We start from the raw sequence: 17,921 nt of genomic DNA on the forward strand, positions 1-17,921 counted from the left end.
ATCCTGCTAAAGAGCTTTATTTATACAATAAAATATTTATGCAAAGAATTTTATATAGGGATACAATAAGGACAAAACCCATAGGTGTGGGAAGCATAAGGTAACAGCAAAGGGGTTAGATTCAGTGCATCAAGTAGTATTTGCAGCTGGGCAACAGTTTAGATGTGGTTGGGCATGGTGACAGCATCATGGCAGTAAAAAATTTAAGGAGCTAATTGGAGTAGAATAACCTTGTGGTGTAAGTGTCTCCTGGTAGCACTTCTTATCTATAACACAAAGAGGTTTGAGGAAAAGCTGGATAAGTTGATGAGGACGGGAGAATAAAACCAATTTTACTGATGCTTCTCATCATCCTTAGTACGTACGTTTCAGATGTGTAAAAGGACTGTTTCTGTGCTCCATAAATATGAAACTGAGACATGAAGAGAGAACTGGCTTGCACAACACAGCGTGGGAACAGACTCTAGATCTCCTCATTACTCTATTGGTCCTTCTGGGGAAACCGATGGTTAAAATGCATACTGCAGTCTTTTGAACTGGAGGGAAAGAATTCTGTTCATCAAACAAATCTCCCGAGAAGTTTCATGCTGTGATACGGAAAACACAGGTCTTCTGTGGGACAACAAACTCTTTCAGTGAGTGGGGTCTTAGTGATAAACAGAACCACAGAGACAATGAACCTTCTGTTCGTAGGAAAGACGTGCTGGGCTAGCCTCCTCTGACTCCTTGGCGTTGTTACTGTTACTCTTGTATTTAGGAAACCTAACAGTGAATCCTACTAAAAATCTCTGTTCCAGTGAATTTATACTGTAAAATGAGATGAGGCACACCCAATGAATGCAGACAGACTGACAGATGGGTGAGCACAAGAAAATAATGAGCAATAAAATTGGTCAGTGTGACAGACAATAGTCACAGCAGATGCCCAACTGTTGTGAAGCTTTCTTTTGGTTTCATAGTCAGTGAGAATTTCAGGTCAAGGTCTGGAAGAAAAGAACGAGGTAGCCTGTCCAGGAAGCCCCTTCTCAAGAAAAGGAGTAGCAAAGGTAGAAATAAGGCAGTGAAAAAGGGGTGTTGATGACCAGTAACAGCGGTCAGCTTATCATATGCAATTGCATCTGAAGGCATTAGGACATGACCTCACTCTCAACAAGAAGAATGGGGATAGGCAAGACTGAACCACAGCAATGGAGACAAGTACTTTGATGAGGAGGGACAGTGAGAGCTAACACAAAGCAACAGGATTATGGGCAAAGCAATAAATGAAGAATATTATCTGTGTTGAAGTATTCCCAATGGATACAGATGGGACAAGACAGTACCTTTCAAGACAAGCCAATACGATACTGCATTTTCAAATTATAGTTGAAAATAATTATGAAGGTAACTATCAGCAAGAAGAGAAATTGGAATCAGGTGTGTCAAGAATCCCATTTACTGAGAAAAGATGGACAGAGAAGTTATATCGGTGAATAATGCACTTTGAAATTACAGTTTAAAACATTGATGGAGCATTGCTGTGATACTGCACTATGTAGTAACATTATGAGGTAACAGAAATAGGTTCCTCTGAAACTTTTATAAAAAATTATCAGACAGATACCCTGTGAACGTATGGGTGCTTCTATTCCTTCTGTTCTTGTTCCACATGGACATACTCGCATGACAGTGATAGTGCATCTGCTTAACCTACTTATGAGGATTTGGTTCATCAAATGTGCACCTGCAAGTTTAATTCTCCCTATGACCTCATTCTACCTGTAGTCTAGACTATCCAAAAGCTGTGTAAGTGCACAGGAGCATGAACCGAGGGTGAACCCTGCTGGAAAAAATGAGTGGATTTGCTGCAGCATGGAACTTCAGGGTAAGCATAAGTTACTACCAGGGGTAAATTTCACATTTCTGAACAATAAAATATATAGTGTCACCTATATCTATAGATAGAGGAGCCTGAGACTCTAATGGGTCCTTTCTAGTTTTTAAATGTTTGGTTTGTATTGCAATTGCCTATCACAGGCACCTCAATGAAGGTATCACAACACCCAAATAGTAGGCGTCTTCCTGACAGGATGATAGAAAGAACCTGATATAGGCTCTCACACTCATTAAATTCTGTGGTGAAGAAAGGGAGCAGATGGCATGTCTTTTATTTTTCCTGACTTTACAAAACCTGAGATTGCTTCAGAGAGTCTATCTAGAAGGAAGAAAAAAAATCTATTTTAATGCTATGATAACCACATTAGGCACCCATTATAGGTGACATAAATATTGTCCTTGGAATTTGGAAAACATTTGCTTTACTTGTTCCAGGGGCTGGTAGGCAGCTCTCATCCTCTCTTCTGCATTTACTAGCAGTCAAAACATAAGCAATAAACAGTAGCTCTTCTTGAGAGAACCCTGTGCAAAGAAAATACAAATTAACCCAGAAATGGGGTCCTTGTCCAAGAATCCAATCTGACAGTATCTTGGCTACACCAGTAAATGTATGAACCAAACCTTACACCAATGCTACTCTCCTAGAAACAGAATCCAACCTGTGTGTAAAAGACTATATACTCTTGAGGAACTTTTTTCAACTTTAAGTGCCCGTGAATAACTAACACTTTGTACTGACAAAGAGGCATGGTGTGGGCAAATTTATACCTTCCTCATCAAGGTAGCCCAGACCACAGCAGCTTCTCATGGCTCTCAGCACTTACGAGGATTTGAGTGCGCTGTGCGCCCTGGAGAGACGTGACTAGGAAACAGACTTACAGAAGGCCAAGTGTTGAGATGCAGGCTGTGCTGCGGACAGAAAAGGCTAGCAATATTTTTATGTTTTAATATACAATGTTATTGAAAATAACAGGCGGTAAGCTATCTGAAGTGTGGACCATAGTGGCGGTGTACTAACCGATGCTTACACTGGGATGTACTTCTTAATGCCACATTGTATAAGACACAGCTGAGCTCACCACCTTGATCCCCTTCAGGAAGAAGTCTAGGCCTACAATTCTGAAGAAGGAAACCCTGGAATAGCAATTTCTCAAGAGGAATCTGTTTGTCTTTTTTCCTTGTGAAGTGCATGACTGTTCCTGCCATTACTGGGTAACATTCAGTTTGCTTGACATTCTCCTGCCATTTCATCATCCATTTCAGAAGCCAGTTCATTTCCCACTCTGTTATAACCCTTTGAAAGCTGGTTTAAAAAATGTCATAAGTGTAAAAATATTCTTCTGAGTCAACCACTGAAAACAGAGTGCATGACTGCACCATATGTACTACTGCTCTAACGTGTCCCTGCCTTCTCTCTTCCCTGTGTTTCCAGCTGTTGCTTTAGACCAGAAACTGCTGGTTTGTGGTAAAAGGATGTTAAGGGGCATTTAGAACTTGGACTTCTTTCCACCTAATCATCAAAGGTCTGTTTATGAAAACATGCCATATGAACTATATTTCCAACTGAAATTTAGAAAGCCACGTTTTTTCTCAAAACTAACAATGAAAAATATATTTTTGTTTCCATTTATATTTGAGGCTACTTTAAAGCTCAGCAATGCTAAGATACTTAAATACATGAAGCTGAGATCCTACAAACTTTATTCAAACACTTGGCCCCACTGAGTTCCACTTGTCCTTTTATGGCTACCAGGAAAGCCTTTTCTACTGTGTGAAAGTGTTAGCTGTCTTCTGTCCCACAGCTATGTATTCATAAAATCACAAAGGCTAGACTCTTCTTTACTGTGTTCTAATAGTTTGTTCCCAGGGATAAAAAAAGGCAAACCAACAGTACTACACTGAAAAACAGAAGCATGTCTGGAAAAAAAGAAACGTGAAATTTCCCTTCGGGATTCTTGCAAGGAGTGATGTGCAATAAAAAAAAAAGATTGCTATTGAGCCATTTTAAAAATAAAATCAAGTATTTCAGAAATCCTTTAACATTCTTTGACCTTTCTTCACAGATGTGACCTGCTTTGGAACATTGAAAGGACAGCCCATCACTGCAACATATTCATGCAAACACATACATTTTAAATTTATCTTGCAGCACTATGAAGAACAGTATGCTGAAGAATGAGTGCCTTCTGATCACAGTATAGCACTGAGACAGGTACAGTGAGGCAATGTGATCATCACGCATACTATGAAGCTTTCAACTTTAAAACAATAATAGCAGATACTTAGGACTGATCTGGTTATGGAGAAATTCCTAACAGTTATAATGATTATGAAGAGTAAATATTCAGTGTATAAAGTGAAATACACATCTAGTTTATTTAATAATGCAAATGAACATACTCACTGGATTTCTGTGTTTTGAGAGCACCTTAAGACTGGGAATAACTGGAGGGTTTTCTAGTTCGGATGATTCCTGTCCAAAAGTTAAAAAATACACCATATGTCAGGAGCTCTCAGAAATCTTGCGACTGGTATATATATATATTGGGGAAAATACTGGTAATTTTATTCAGGCAAATCCATAGAAGAAAATGGGAATTTTATCTGAAAACAGTCCACCACAATTAGCTCACTGAATCTACATTAATTAACAAAAATATACTGTACTTGAATTCTGTTGAAGTCCAGAAAGAGTTTCTGCATTTTTACCAAAGGTTGTAAGCTGTTCAGTTCTCGTATTTGGTTTTGCTGCAGATGAAGAGTCAAAAGACCATTCTGACTAGCAAGGAAACCTCATGCAATCATCTTAATGCGGTTATGGTCCAATACAAACTCCTGCAGAAGTCTGAGACTTTCAAGTCCTTCAGTTTGGCTGATGTAGTTTCCTACTATAGCAAGAGTAAATGCATGGAATCATCTGTAATGAATTTGGATTCCTTTCCAGCAAAAAATTATCTTAAGCAAAAGCAGCTCATGAACTTTCTGAATTACTTGTATGTTGTTTTGGACCACTTCAGTGACACTGGAAAACAGTGTGTTTTATTTCATCTTCCTATCTGCCATCTCTATTTAAAGCAAAATATCTTCCTAAATAAAATCTAGGCATCTTGAGGAACAAGACTTAGGTCAATTGTTTTCGTCAGTATTGCTTATAGTGAGGAGGAAATTTCCTGAGTGTGGAACTTGCTGCTGGCCATGAGCTGACAAATATATCTTCCACATGCTGGTTACCCTGCTTTGCCCTTGTAAAAGAAAAGTGAGGCACAGTAGCGCAATATGGAAGAATTTCACTGTTGAAATTCTGAAGGATCTTGGAGCCAGGGCAAGAATTAAAGCTGGGATATCATTCTTATGGGGGTCAAGACTGTCCCCCCACAAATTCAAGGCGCAGAGTGAAGACTGGACATAAGGAAAGTACTGTAAAATGCTTGAATGAATGTACAGAAGAGCTGCTACCACCTACTCTGCAAAAACAGAAGTTTCAAGTTTTTTAGCCTGCTAAGCTGTAGCTGGGCCATGTTAGTAATTCCAGATGAAAATCTTCCAAACTCTGCATTATCAGGGGCAGGTTTGCTCCAAATTCTGCATCCCCACACCAGTAAAGCAAACAAGAGTATGACGCCACAATTTTCCTTGGACAAAAGAACTTCAGCATTTCCCACCCCCCCAAAAAAATTTACGAAGGGTATATATGGATGACTGCAATTTCACTAATCACTGGAACGGGTTTCATAAGAATTACACCTTTATATGTTAAAAAAAATCTCATTAAAAATGAAACAAATCCACTACTTTGAAGTGGAAATACTCCATATATAAATTTCTGTTCTGTGGAAGCTAGGTCAAGTTTTCTGGATCCACACCATGGAAATCAAACAAATAAAAAACCCCCTTCCTCTGCTCACAGAAGTCTGAGGACATGAAAAGAAAACAGCTATAAACCACTGCTACATTTAGTAAAATACTTACGGCAACCTTTGGGTGTATTCTCACAACAGCTGAATGACAATAGGGCAAAATAAAATAACAAGCACTGTTCTACTAATGTGTTTATAAAAGCTTCATTTCTGTTATGTCTGACCTGTAATTAGGTAGCATGAACTAATAGATTAGGAAAGAGAAGGGAAAAAAGGGTTTTAATTTTAGCTTTGCTTCTACCTTACCACCCAGCTAATGAAACAATGTGCTTAGGAACCTCAGTTTCCATAAAAACACTAAATAGTGGTGAATGCTGAGCAGGTAGTGAGTTGATTACATTCACACATCACAAACAAAACAGTATCCAAAATGTATGTGAATATATAATATTAATTTGTGTGAAGATGTGTAAATATGTAATAAGTATATTTCACGGTTTACACAGGCTTATCTCACAAGGCTACAAAAATTAAGAGCTAATTCAACTTCCGAAGAAAGTGTCAAGAGTATCTGGGGAAGGTTTAAGAACATTTTTGTTCCTAGAATATCTCACAATTGAGAAAGAAGGCAACAGTCATTAAAAAGACAGTATCTACTTAGTGGGAAATTAAAAGCATATATAATAAATGGAAAAATAAAAGAAATTGACAGTAAGAAGTAAAAATGTGCAAAAAATTGATGAAAAGAGTAAATGCATAGAAGGGGACATCAATGGCTTGTAGCATTAAGAACAGTAAGAAAGAGTTTGAAAATATACCAATTATAAAAGTAATACTGACAATGGTATTGGATCATTACTAGCTGAAGTTGGTAGACAATAAACCTGAAATGAAGCATAGTTGTTCACTAAATAATTTTGTGCTGCATTTGTGGGTAAAAAAAGGGTAATGTTATTCATATCAGAGAGTAATAATGAAATAATTTCCATTCCAGTGTTGACTTAAATGTTGTTAAGTAGCAGCTACTGAGCTAGAATCTGACATGTTTAAATCAGTGACTCTGAGTAAATCACATTTGAAAAAGCTGGCTGAGAAACATTATGGAATATTTATGTTGACTTGCACTGAGTTTGGGACCATCAGCCAAGTTTCAGTGGCCTGCAAGAAAGCTAGAATTTGTCAATATTTAAAAAGGGAAAGGGGAGGAAACTAGAAAGCATTAGTGCAAAAAAATCCCTCCCATCAACACGAGGGGAATTCCTACAATTACTGAACAATTATTTCAAGTCCTTTTTGAACCCCCAGTCTGTATAACGAATGTTCATCTCTCATGAGGAAGCAGATAAGCAAAATGAGCACAGAAATTTGTCACGCTATGATCTAAGCCCAAACAGCCCATATCCATGTGTGCTTCTGCCAATATCCCTTCCCCCCAGAAAATCTGAAAACAAATTCATGTTTTTCTCACACTCCATATGCAAAGAATGAAGACAAGAAGAGCTGGGTGAAGTCTTGAGAAGTATGCACACAACAACTAGGTTTTGCAGGATTCTCTGATGCTCTGTCACTGTTACTTGTATAAAATTTGGCCAATGTATAGAAGGAATTCTGCATGGTGACTTCGCAAAACTTCTCTGATATGATAAAACTGAATTTGACTATGGATGTTGCCTTATCCATGCAGAAATAAGTAAATGAACCCTGACAGGTCCTGGAAGTTTCAGTCCTGAAAGAGTGCACAGATGAGAAATGCAAACTGAAAGGTAATTGAAAATGCTCTTTAGGACACAGGCTGATCTAACATTGATGGCAAAAGGAAGAAGAAAGAAGTATGACCGTCTCCTTCAGAGGATGATGAAAAGAATATCACTTCTGAAATGAGCAAAGGAAAAGAGGTTTAATGGCAGGATGAATGACTGCTTAGACTACACACATCATTGCAGAAGAACTTTGGATGAATATGCAAAAGCTTTCTTTATGCTCATAAAAGGTACAATATAGTCTGAACTGGCTGAACTCATTGATTCTAACAAGAGGTTGTGACTGCCATCAGAATACTATACAGTGTAAGGCAGCTGAATTTTCACAGGTCAGGCTCCAAGGACTGAAATACTATCTCAATATATTCCTCACTATCTGAATATATTCCTAAAATTTTGTAGTGTTATGTTGTACAAATTTAAATAAAGAATGAAAACAGAATATCAATGATCAATCTGGTCAGAGATACATGTCCACTCTCCCAGATCAAACCAGCAGCCAGAGAGAGGTAAGTGGTTCCCTTACTCAAAATGAAAACCTTTGTAGGAAGGTGAAAAAACTTCAATGTCTGCCTAACCACCTATGCAATAAGATCCAAAGAACGGATGACAGCAGCCTGGTATAGTTAGTTTGATGAAGAAGTGGCCTAACAAGTTCTTCACAAAGAACTTGTGAAAGAAAAGCCAACTAGATAATGCCAAACATAACATATGTGTGCAAAACAAATGAACAAAAAACCGTACTGGGTTTCTTCAAGCTAGGAGGGGAAAAAAAAGCTACACTGAAGACACCTCCTTCCTCCTCAGCAGAGTAGAGAGATAAAAGTATATTTTAAAAGCTGATGTTACTTGCTTCCTTTTGCAAGTCCTTGATGTCCATAGCCACAAGAGGCCACCTTTCAGTACAGCTGCTGCCCATTTGTTAACTGATTTGGGAGCTTTTGTCCAGGCAGTATTGATTCAATGTAATTGTATTTCAGGCACGATACCTGTAAAAAGGAAACATAATTAATCAAACAGAATGTTCCTCTGCTAACACATTAGCAAAACTGCCAATTACGTATTTCTGATTCAGAAATTTGATCTTTAGAAAGATGATCAGTCAGCTTAAAGTGCTTAAAAAAGTTTGGTGCAATTCATTGATTTTGGATCAGAATACTGCAACAATACTGTAAAATTGAAACAGTGGTTGCAATCAGCTTTGTGCCAATTGATTGCTGTTGTTACAAAACCCCACAAACAACAGGGTATTAAAGGAGATTAAAGACTATTTTCAATCAAGGAAATTAGTTTATCATTAATATTATTATGAAAAATAGAAAAGACTGTGTCATGAACCCACTTTGGCATTAGGAAGGAAGAGTAAACCACTGAAAGGCATGAGATTATTGTTCTGTAAATTCACACTGCAGACATTTCTAAACTGGTCTGCTAGCACCAGCTCTGCAGCTTTGAATTAAGTAAAAAAAGACAAATATGGATTGACAATACAAGTAACATGGAAAGATAAGATAGAAATGAGATATATAGCATGACCAGATCCATAACATGCTGGCTTTGGGGTAGGAAATGCAACATGCTCCTATGAAAGAAGCTCCCTGATGAAAATCTAACAACAAATTCACAGTTCTTTTTCCAGTAGTAAACAATTGATTTGATTCTGACACCAAAGGCAAGGGCTTTCAACAGTTTGCTCTGTTTGCTTCTATATGACATTACTGAAATTCCAGTTCCGTACCTCTTAGGTTGTTTTCATTGCTTTCCAGCAGCACTGGAGCTGCAATTGCTCAGATGAAGTATTCCACCCATTCTCCATTTACCCTGAGGCCTGCCAAAGCACCACAAAGACTGTAATTGTGTACCTCAGCTGCATCAAAGCCTGCTTGCAAGGTACTTGTCACTACTTAATGGTAGAACCAGGATCCTCTATTGATCAGAGAGACATTCCTCAAGTAATTTTTAGGAATTCATAACTGTGCTGTTGGTACCCCTCTTCAAGAAATTCAAGGCTTGCAATTGTAATACCTTAAAAGGCACATAGTCAGTGTCAGAGTATTGCTCTACAACCTTTTACAACAAAGCCTCCAGGGAATGAAAGTCCTTGCAGGAAATAATCCTAACAAGAATGTTTAAATACTTGTCCCTGTCCTCACATCTTAAAACAGTCTCTTGAAACCAAGAGTCAAACTAAAAGGAGTTACAATTTCTTTATGAGCAAGACCTACTCAATTCCACCAGAATATTGACACTGATATTCCTGGCATGGTAATACCATTGCTGAAGGCCTACTAGGCTATTTAAGATCAAGAGATGAAGATCATGGACTGTGCCATGAAAATTGTATTCACATGTTACATCAGGTAAGGACTTTCACTGACAGATGCAAGATGCTGGGAAAGAATAAAATATAATTATGACTCCAAGAAGACAAATACATACATACAACCCATAGAAATACTTCCCTAAAGATTAATATCAGGGATGATGTCTGCAAACAAGTGTGACTAGTGCTGTGTAAAATACTATTTTTTTCAGAACAGTGACTGTCCCACTGAGTGCACATACCAGTGTTCAGTTAAGGATGCAACCAATCACAGGTCATTCTTGCTCTAAATTCCTGTAGATCTACAATGGACAAGGCAGCTTTTTTCAGAAATTAGAAGATCACAGAAGCAGCACTGCACATACGTACATGTCTGTTCTACTTTGGCTGAATTTGTTCTGAAAGGAATCAGATCAGATAGGTTTTGATCAAATAAAATTTCTTTTCTAGATATACTTGGTCTGGAGCCAGTACCCTGTCTCTCCTAGACATTTTCTGTTAAACTGTGCAGGCAGCACCACTCCCTAAATGAAAAATGGAAGCATCTAGAGAAAGAACATTTCTTCAATGGAACTGTGGAAAATAACCCTTTGTGATGAAAAATTACTTATTTTATGGATCAGTCAAGGGAATTTGGCCTGCAAATGCTCAGGAATTATAAGGTATATTTGCTAAATACAAATTCTAGCTTTAGATTTTCACATTCTATCCACAATATTAGATGCCACTTTTAATAGATAATGCAATTCTGAAAATCACTGCACCTGATATTAGCAGCTGTCCAATTTAATTCTTGCATTTCTGTGAAGTCTGAATGTCGCAGTCTATCTGCAATCATGTCAGAGGTGAGTTTGCCTGCAAACAAAACTTTTGCACTTTCTCCTTCTGTTGGTTCCTGTTAAACGCATTTGAACTGAAGTCTGCTATATTAATGAGGATCTAGAACTAGCCTAGTAATATAGGCAAGAAGCATTTTACAGTTCAATGAATTAAAAATATTTAAAATAAAAGTAACTTAAAAAGTGTTATTTTGTCTTTATATGAGCAGAACTGGATGACAGTTTTCTTATGGAACAGTTTAATGGAGATAATCTGTGTTCTCTCAGTTAGTTTACAATAAGGATTTGTAAGTAATGTACACTAATTTCACAGGTGTTAGAAATGATTAAGCTCCAAAATTATAGTTAAAGCCTCAGGAACCCTAGCAATGTGCCAGGACACTATTGTGCTAGGCACTATTAAGAAAAAAGGCAATTTTACCTCAAAATGACTGAAGAGAGACAGAAACAGAAAATGGAGTATTATGGAGTATATGAAAAGATTACACACATATTAACAAGTCTGATCAGCTGGGTGTTAATTTGTTAAAGAACTATTTTTAAAAAAGTTATAGTAATAATCTGCATACAGAATAACTTACTACTGTGATACCATCTAAGGCTTTGAGAAAGGGAAGATGGAATAATACAAATAGTTGGTAGTGATCTTGTTTCCAGACTATTCTACTCAGGTCCAAAATTACCACATTACTTAAACCCTAAGTAGAAAAAAGCACGGGTTTATTAATATAACTTTAAAACATCCATATATAGGTGCATTCAGACTACTTTGTTTCCAGCTCCTTCTTCAGCCATCATCTGCATGACTCAAAACTGAGAAATGACTTAACAAAATCCAGATATCTTCATTTAGATTAATAGCAGTTTTCAACACTCAAGCCACAAAGAAAGCCCTTAAAGGTAGTGAAAACTGCACCGACATTGCCTTAAAAGCCTTTGTGCTCTCACACAGTTTTACAGATCCTGAACATAAATAAGAATCAGGGCCTCAGTCTCCAATTAGTGTCTGAACCCAGCCAACAAATTTTATAATACATACATTAGCATTCCACGTAAGCTGAAAAGAACTGGAACTGCTGCAGGTGTGATTGTTTATTATTTGACATGAGTTGCAGAATTATTCCATGGATTGTAAACCTTGATTAGCTTACCTGGTATAAGTGATGTTTACCTCTGCAAAACATTTTGAGCCCAAACCACCTGGAGGGTTCAGTACCTCCTTCTCAAGAGTGAGTATCAATCCAAATATGTTAGACTGAGGTTCCCATCAGTTCGGGTTCCACTGTAAAGATGGCTAAATGCAGCAACCACATAGCTTCCTCTATACTTGAACAAGTGGGGAAACACTGTATTTGTAATGTAACAAAAACCAAATTAGTTTTGAAATAGTAAATATTTACCTTTAAATGATGTATCTCTTGGTATAAACAAAGTTATTACTTATGTTTAGCTCTATTAGGGAGTAAGTTTTCTTTAAACCAACTAAAGATGTGATTCTGTTGTTCTCAGTGGAAAGGAGGATAAGACAATTTCAAAGACATGTCTTTTGAGGCTGATAAGACAATTATTATTTACACTATGTCTTGTAAGTTTGGTGAGCTTTGGTGGCTGGTAGAGAAGATAAAACAAGTTACAAGTGACACAGTTTGCGTTACTGGGTCCAACTGTAACTAGATCAATGATCATTAGATCAATTAGATCATTAAACATAGATAAATATGTACATTTTAATAAGAAGTACTTATTTTGCTGGAACATAACCGTTCTGCCTCACTCCCTTCAGTTCTGCTAATGATACACTCAGATTTTTTAATATTTGAAAAACTCACTCTGTTGTCAGCAAGTAAAAACTTACACTCTATAATATTCACTATAAAGAAACACTTCTACTGTGTCCCAGCTTAACAGCCTCCATTATCACTACCACGGTAAATATAGTACCATCTAGTGTTGAAATGTAGTTTTCATCTAAAGTGAGTTCTCTGAGGTTAAGACAAGACTTTATTCCTTTTATTTATGTAGTTTGTTGTTGCTAAATGATGCCCATCTTAAATGCTCCTGTTTTTCCAAGTTGGAAATTTTGAAGAGTGTTGGTCAGCTAGATTTAAGACAGTGATCTGTAATAAAACTCAGTATTAGAGTTGAAAGAAACCAAACAGTCAATTAATCTGTAAATTAATTCCACCTATTTATTCTGTGCTCAGTTTCTATGTGTTCATTTTCTAGTAATATCAATGGCAACTTCTTGGATGCAGAATGTGATATTTCCCCATTACGCAACAGAGCTACTCATCTTTAATGCATTTCAAAAAAGTTCAGCTTCTCCTCCAAAAACAAGAGCTCTATAACATAAGTGTGCCAGCTCCCAAATGTATCTTCGCAGTTGAAGCTATCTGAATGTAAAGACAATTTTTTCTTGTCTGCATTAGATCTTAAATAGTTTTGTTCGATTTAAATCCTTCTGCAATACATGGTTATTTTATTGGCTAGACTGCTTTACACATCCTCATTCTCCAACAGGACTTTAATGGAAACAGGATTTCAGCCTAACACCAAGGCTGGACATTTAGCCTAGAAGAGGCTGAGTGCAAAGTCAGAGCAGAATTCATCCTAACTTTATAGTTCTTCATGCTTTTTATATACAAGCTAAGTACCCTTTTCTCTACATCATAGATTAACAAACTCAGTAATTTTCTTGTTTGAAATATTCTTGAACAGAAACAAATAAATGTCGATACTAAACATGTATTTTGCTGTCTAGGTTGTGAAATGACTTTCTTACACAGGATCTGACTTTAGACACCTGGCAGCAAGCTTCCTGTAAAGACAAGGCTGTCAGTGATCCAATCTATAAACTGTCTGTATGACTACGACTCCCCCCTTCCAATAATACTACACTACGTTAGTCAATCATTGCACAATGGAGAAAATAAAAGATCACAGAGTCCCAATCAAAAAATTAAAGTTGTATTGTAGGGGCCCAAAATATCCAGTATTGTATCAAGATTGTGTCTAAGACAAATAATCACTTAAATATTCAGTGCTGTTAGACTGGCTTTGGTGATGACTAAAGAACATTTTTTGGCTCTATTATTTTATTTTCTGAGGTATTTATCTTACCCTTTATGAATCCCTTCTCTCTGATGTCACAAAACTTATATGACATATGCTAAAGCATTAATTCTCCTGGCAATTTTTCTAAACATGAATTCCCTAATGCACACAGAATAAAGCGCTACACTTATCAGCAGAAATCTGTTTTCCCCTAGTTATTCTATATTCTAATAACAAATTGAGCTGACAGAGGAGCTTTTAACCTTTCATACTGGGTAGATTAACATGATTTCAACTGATGGATCAGAACAGGTTAGGATGACCTTGGATCTTCCTCCACTGACTCTTGTGGCTTTTTGTTAGCTCACTTTCCTCGGGAAACAAGGCTGATGTGATTGTGCTATCTGTATAGCCATCTGCTAGCCTTACCACTAATTTTTAAACCTATTGGTGAGTTTTGGCCCTATCTGTCAGACAAGCACTACTTGACTTCCAACAAATTCCATGAAAATGAGCAGCTGAATTACAGTTATAAACTGATGATCCCAGTGAAGGAAAGGCTGCAATATTGGCTCAGCTACAATGCCAGACACTAGAGGATTCAGGAGAGACCTGTTCTGAATGATCTGAGAAACTCTGAGAGCTCACAACTGATGAGGCACTGGATAATCCAAAGACAAAGCTGTTTCTTAAGGCAAACCAATTTCCTTCAGTCCTGCTGCTCATCAAGTGACTGCTTAATTAGTTTATAATTCTAGGTAGTCTTTCAAGGTGAGAGATAATGTTCAGAGTGTTGTTCTAAATGTTTGTTGGTTTGAAATTAGATCTACTAGCTCTCTTCTTGCAATCTGATTTTCATATTGGTATTTAGTAGAACTCTGTGAAATTTTAATCGTGCCTGACCACAAGAAATGGATTAGTATAGAGAGTTCAATATGCATGTGGCAAAGCTTATTTGGCTTTAGACATGAAAAATGCCTAAGCCTCTAAATTGTAGGGCAGGGTATATTTGAAGGGTCAGCATTAGAAAACTGTGTTGCTATATGCATTAGAGAATTGAAGTTTATAGAATTTACTGGGAGAACTAATGTTTCAACATATTTCAACATTATACTGTTGTGACATCAGAAAAAAGTTGGGTTCAAAATTGGCAGAATAAATTAGCTAAGCATAGCTACTGAATTTTCTAATGAAAAATTCTCAGGGCATATCTCTACTAATCAGGGAGAGAATGCAAAGGAGCTGGTTGCAGTTTCCTGAATCAGTCTGGTTCTGTCATTATCCTTGCCACCAGTGTCCTTGCTCTTTAAAAAATTGCCCAATATTCTTGAAGCTTCACTGACACTCTCCTTTGAAATGCTTCCAGAACATTTGGAATTCCTGGAATCCTTAAAAGAAGCAAGTAGATTAAGGATTTTGTCTTGCCTTAGGAGGCAATTCTTTAAAAAAAACAAGCAAGTGTATCTCATAAGCACGTCCTTTATATAGCCTTGGTGTTTTACAAAGGGCACTTTTCATATGCCGAAAGCAGTCACGAGCAAAATGAGTGACACAAAAACTTAAGCTAAAAATGTGAAGGCCAGTTAGGAGAGGTTTAATGACACAGAAGGTTAAACACTAAACACTTCATCATTACACACTTTTTCATTTAGAGTTGAAAAAATCTTCACCCTTTTAAGTTTACAGACTAAAGCAAATATTCATGAGCCCTACTGGATTGGGCCATGGCCCTTTTATTCCACTACAGCAGAAATGAATGAAAAATAGGAAAAATGATAGCAGTGGGAATAAAATAGTTGTTAGAAACACGGATTACTGAAAATGAAAGCTACAAATGTCAATGAAAATTTGATGGCAAATATAATCAGAGATCATAATCAGGACCTAGTGAAATTCAAGCAACGCTATAGACTTGATCCTATCTACGGATTTTAAAATAGTCCATCAGAATACAGGAGAGAAAGATAGTTTCAATGCATATTTTTCTCTGCATTTGGGACGGACCATGATAAGGTGCTCATAATTTACATGGATAAAAAAATACTTTGTATTTCGTTAATAACTAAAAAGAATCTAAAGCTGGAACTATTCATGTTAACATTTTTAAACCAGGCATTTTTCAAACAAGGATATTAATGAACCAGTTGAAGAACTTTCTAAGCCCCTCATTAATTCATTTTATACAAATGGTAGTATGCTTGGGAAGTTCTAGAAGGTTATGAACAAACTGAAGTTATAATAGTGTTGAGGATAAATAGGATGATCAGAATAGGTCAGTTAGCTTGATACCATCCTTACATATCACAGAAAGGCTGGTGTGCAACACAGTAAATAATTACAAGTTAATGGCCTTATTAATAGATGCCAGTATGGTGCATAGGAAACAAAATTAATATTAAATTGCTTTTGATGAAAATTTAAATGTATTGATAAGATTAATAGCTTCTGTCTGATAATGTAATAGAAAAATAATGATATCCAAAAGTGAAGGTAACTCTGGTTAAATAGACAAAAACTGGTTAGAGGATGGATCTCAAAATCTAGCTATAGAAAGAAAATCTTCACTTTACAGAGTATTTTTATTGATGTTCTGCTCAAAATTCTTTTTCTCAATGACCTAGTAAAAAAGAGCAGGAGTTCCTTCCTGGTAAACTAGGAGATGACATAAAGATGTTAGTAAGGTCAGCTATAAAGAACAGTCTTATAATGACTAGCATGGTGGCCCTATTTAAAAAGCACACTTCTGCATAGAACAATTTGTAAATGATGTAGCTAGGAAAAGAGAAATTCACACTCATGCGATGAAAGACGGTATCTCAGGAACACTGAAAAGGACTAGAACTAATGATAGAAAAACAGATGAATATGAGCTTGCACTGTTGCCACAAGGACATACATGACAGTTAATATTTAATCATTGGATTAGTGAGTAGGATTAGGCAAGCGGAATTATATCTGGGTGTGTCATTATCAGCCCAGTGTTGAAAGTTAGTGTATAGTTTTGTAGGAGGCCATATATAAAAACCATGCGGACATAATGAAACATGTTCAGGAATGAACTAGAATAATGTAATGAGAAATAAAAAAACCACTTTATAATGAGACACTTAAGAAGTTCAACCTAACTTAGTTTCCTAAAGATAAGGTAAAGTGGGATGATTTTGGCTAAATAAGGAAAAGACTTCTGGTTCTTTTAGAACATCTGGTTCTGCTCCTTTAGAACACCAGAAAGAGATAAAATGAGACCCAGTGGATTAGATTTGATAGTAGCCAAATTTGTATTAGAAACAAGATAGACAAGAAAGAGGGAGATAGGAGAGACCTGGTAGATTCACTGTTACTTGAAATCTTAAAAAAACCACTAAGACTGGCTTTCATACCAGCAAAAAAATATCAGCAACAGAGATATCTCCATCTGTGGTGGCTGGTTGGTCTCTCTGGTAGGATGCAATTCACTTTAACCTACAGTAACCCTCTAAACTGTTAGGTGACTCATGTCCCCAAACTATTTTTGTTTCTGCACTGCCTATAAAAGGAATGTAGGGTGACTAGTTCAAATATGGTTATCTTCTACACTGTAGATGAGCAAAATTAGGTGAAATTAATCCTAATCTGGATGGTTTACTGTAAAATCTGCTGTAGCTCAAACAGATGGTATGAAATTGATGCAGAAATTACCACGCAATGCTTTCTTGCCTGCTTTATGCATAAACTCAGTCTAGAGAATCTTATTAGTACCCCTTGGTCTAAAAGTCTATTAATGCTAAAAAGACAGTTTCACTGCAAAATAAGTAACTTAAATGCTCTCTTCAGGGTATCCTGGAGCTCCTGTGAGGCATCTGGAAATGGCCATTCTCAGAGCTCTGAGACAAGGTAACTATTGGCTAGATTTAGATGTGTTCAGAAATATGTTTTAACCAAAAAGCATACCCTAAGACAACAAAAAAACCTTTTTACAGATATTAATCTAAATGTTAACCTAAATACATCAAACAACATCAGCCCTACGATTGAATACCAGTTACTACGATGCATCTGCGACTCCACCTTGTTCTTGCAAATTTGAGACAAAATTTTAGCGCAAGGAAATAACACTGAGAATGGGAGTTTTTTCTTCATCAAACCTAGAATATTCTAACAGAGACACCTGGGGGAAAGAAAAACATTTTAAGTATATTAAGTATATAATGTAACTAGATATACTATACATACT

General features: G+C 36.7%; 1 pseudogene; it reads right to left on the reverse strand.

The window, feature by feature from the left end:
- Positions 1 to 2,161: 2,161 nt before the first annotated feature.
- LOC104842093 overlaps positions 2,162 to 17,921 on the reverse strand; it is a 34,930-nt pseudogene continuing 19,170 nt past the window's right edge.

The sequence above is a fragment of the Haliaeetus leucocephalus genome, unplaced genomic scaffold, assembly GCF_000737465.1.
Source record: "Haliaeetus leucocephalus isolate CR32 unplaced genomic scaffold, Haliaeetus_leucocephalus-4.0 Scaffold944, whole genome shotgun sequence".
NCBI lineage: Eukaryota > Metazoa > Chordata > Aves > Accipitriformes > Accipitridae > Haliaeetus > Haliaeetus leucocephalus.